Source organism: Bubalus bubalis, chromosome 2 (assembly GCF_019923935.1).
Source record: "Bubalus bubalis isolate 160015118507 breed Murrah chromosome 2, NDDB_SH_1, whole genome shotgun sequence".
Taxonomy (NCBI): Eukaryota; Metazoa; Chordata; class Mammalia; order Artiodactyla; family Bovidae; genus Bubalus; species Bubalus bubalis.
This window is the reverse complement of record NC_059158.1, coordinates 176,450,232-176,454,127: the sequence shown is the minus strand read 5'-3', so window position 1 is coordinate 176,454,127 and position 3,896 is coordinate 176,450,232.

Genomic DNA, 3,896 nt, shown 5'->3' with positions numbered 1-3,896 from the left:
GCGGGGCCTGTCCGGGGGCGCGCCGGCGCGGGGCGGGGCCAGGTGATCGACAGGCGGTGCGGGCGGGTGCGTGGGCACGTTCTCTCGCGAGCTTGGCGCGCAGCGTAGCTCGCTGGCTTCGCCGCTTCCCCCGGAAGCGTCCGTGCCTCCCTCCACAATCCTGCGAGTATTTCTGCTTTTGTCCTTTGCACCCGGAGCGGCTTCGACTTTTCGAGCAGGAGATTTGGAATTAAACCTGGCTTCTAGTCATCTAAATATCTGTGACCTTGGGCTCGTTACGCCCTCCTCGTTGAGTCCCTTTTCTCTATAAAAGGGGAGAGTAACTGCAACCCTCCAGAGTTGTTCTGAGAAGTATAGGTCATCCCAGCGCATCATAAGTGCCCAATAAAGTAACACCAGTATTACTTTAAAAATAGGACTTGTTTTAATGAAACCAACGTGGAAAGTGAAGAAGGCTGTAACTAGAGCCAGATTAGGCTTGATACTGGCTACATTACTGGACCATTTTCTAACTTGTAAAATTAGAATAATTTATCCCATCTCAGTGGACTACCAGGGTAACGAAAAGTGGATGTGAAAGAGCTTGGGACAGTATCTGGAACGTGGTAGAAGCTCGATAAATATTGAGTCTCTTTTAACTAATCCAATTTACCTAGAACCACAAAGAAGTTTTGTTTCTTGACTGTTTTTATTTACTTTAAAAATCATATGTTGAACGGATAATTCATTAACTGGTTCAAATGGTATACAGTGAAAAACCTTAACCAGCTCTGACCTCTGGTGGCCTAGAGGCAATGTAATCCGTTTGTAAATGTCCTTTTAGAAGTATTTTACACATACAAAGGAAATGGTAGTGTGCTATACATACAGTTCTGCACTTAATAGACTGATAATTTGAAAATAATTTCATTAGAGTACAAAAGGAGCTTTCTCCATTTCCTCATCAACACGCTATCAAGCTTTATGATCTTTGTCAGTCTGTTAGCTGAGAAATGGTATCTCGGGGTAGTTTAATTTGCAGTTGAGTGCGGTAAGCCTCATATATTTAAGAGATATATTTTCTCTTTCTGCTGTGTCTTTCTGTGTCTGCTTATATTTTTGCCCATTTTTCTTACAGGTTTATAGTTCACCAGCTCTTTGTCAAATGATTTGCAAATATTTTTTCCCGGTTTGTTGACTTTTGACTTTGCCTAGAGTGCTTTTTTGCCATGCAAAAACACCAGATGTTCATGAGATCGAATTTATCCTTTATTTTGATTCTGGATTTTGTGTTGTAGTTTGAAAGGCCTTCCTCACTCTGAGCTTAGAAAAATTTTTTAAAAAGTACTTCCCATGGTTTATTCTTTAAAAAAAATTTTTTTCCCCATGCCACAGGGCACTTTTGAGATCTTAGTTCCCTGACCAGGGATCCAACCAACTTTGCCCTCTCCAATGGAAGCCTGGAGTCTTAACTATTGGACCTCTAAGGAGGTCCCTATCCTGTTACTTTTAGAACTGATTTTTACGTTGTAATCTTGATCCATTTGATATTTAGGAAAGTGTGAGGATCATAGTATTCTGAAGTGCTAACCTTGGTGGTTGGGAGAAGGCAGTGGCACTCCAACTCTTGCCTGGAAAATCCCATGGATGGAGGAGCCATAGATGGAGGAGTCCATGGGGTCGCTAGGAGTCGGACACGACTGAGTGACTTCACTTTCACTTTTCACTTTCATGCATTGGAGAAGGAAATGGCACCCCACTCCAGTGTTCTTGCCTGGAGAATCCCAGGGACGGGGGAGCCTGGTGGGCTGCCGTCTCTGGGGTCGCACAGAGTCAGACACGACTCAAGCGACTTAGCAGCAGCAGCAACCTTGGTGGTTATATCATCTGCTCAACCTATTGTACAGATGGCAAGAGCGCCCCCTAGAGGCGAAAGGCCTGTCGCTAAAACCCTCACGCTCTAAGAGCTCCCTAACTCGGGCACCTTCCAGCCAAGGTGCCACTCCATTGACTATCCTGTTGTTCTTTCTTGTAAGTATTCACGAATCCACCCCTCTCCACTCCCACTTACTAAGCCGGTTCAGGCCTCGTCATATTATTCAGACACCGGGCTTTAAACATGTTGTTCCCCCAGCCTGGAAATTCGGCTGACTTATTCAGGGCTCAGATGTTCCTTGCTCACCTTCTCTCGAGTACCTCCCCCCTCCCCACCCCCATCCCTGCCACTATGAAAGCACTGTATTTTTTTCTCTCACAGCACTTGCTGTGCTCTGTAATCACCTCACTTACTCGCGCCTTCACTGGCTTTCTCTTCCACCAGAATGTAAACTCTCTGGTGTCAGGGGCCAGGGTTTTTTTGTCTCCTGCGGTATCCCTAGCACCTTCGACAGTGCCTTTTACATAACAGGTGTTCAGACTATTTACTGAATGAATAAGTGAATGAATTCTCAACTGGACTACTTCAATGGCCTCCTTATTCTCCTTTTCTCATGCTTCTCCATGAGACGTGGACTCAGGGAAACTGGGTGACATGTCGTTTATCACTGAACAAAATCAAGGAGAACAAAGTTCTCACTGAACAAAATCCTGAGAAAAGAGGGAACTCAGGGCCAACTGTGGGGCCAAAGGAACGGGGGTTGACTGGCCCAGTGACCGGATAGGGTCAGGGGGCCTGGCTTGTGGTGCCAGCTTGCTTCCTGATGTGTGGCCTTGAGCAGCTCACCTCCTCTCTCCATATATCTTTCTCTTCTGGAAAAGTGGTGATAGTAAAACCTCAATGACATAGGGAAGCTATAAAAATCAAATGACGGTGCGTGTGGAAACGTCTGAACATCGCAGAATGGCAGGGACGCAGGGTGAGCTTTCTTCCCCCTTAGGTAGTGTCAGCTCACCTCTCTTCCCAGGATCTTCTGCCTTCACCTGCAGGCAGGTGCTGCGCCAGGAGGAGTCTCTCTGCTTCCACCATTTCCTCCAGCTGTCCTGGCTGGGCCCAGCATCCTGCCCAGGGCATGGAACCTGCCAGTGACCGTGGGGCTGAGCTTGAGAGCTGCAAGGCACCAGGACTGAGATGCCTAACGCCCACAGGTTAATGCAAGAAACTTTTCCTTCTGGGCCTCAGACTTTCCCTGAGGAAAGCGGGGTTAACTGGTGTCCCAACACCAGACAGTCATATCAATATTATGGCAGTGGCGGTAGGCAGCTGCAGGGTGGATGCTCCTGGAAGACAACAGGGAGAGCCAGGCATGATGCTTCAGGGCTTCAGGGGTGCCCAGGCTTTGGTTTAGGTCATGCCCGTTTGTCATCTTTTAGTCTCCTGGAGCCAGTTTCCTCCTCCCGCCATTTAAAAAGGATATTGTTTACTTGGTGGGCTAGAAGAGTTCTCCCAACTCCACATGCCCTGAAAATTAAAAACAATATCCTGTACTGGATTTCCCCCTGCCCCCTTGTACTTGTTAAGTAAGAGATGATCCATTCTCTTCTTCTGACACTGTTTTGTCTTAGGCTCCTTTCCTCTGCTGGCCTCATTAAACATTGGTAATCCCTATATTGGTCTTCAGAATTTAGGGAAACTTTCCTTATCTGGGAGCTTCTAATTATCTTTCTTTAGGGCCTCTAAACTGTCCCCCAGCTTGCTGCTAGAGGGATTTTTCTAAAGCACAGTTCTGATCATCTGGCTCAGAAATCTTTTGTTCCCTACTGCCCACAGGGTAAAGTTTGAATTCCTTAGCTGGTAATCACAAACTGCCACTATTCAGATTGTGATTTTGTGAAATTTTCAGCTTCAGATGGTCTGACATGATTTCAATATAAATTAAATCAGACAATATGTATCAGTTAGGAGTAGGTTCAGAGGAAGCCCAAACACTAGGGGCTTAAATAGCACAGAAGCTTATTTTTCAACTCCTGAGGTGGGCAGT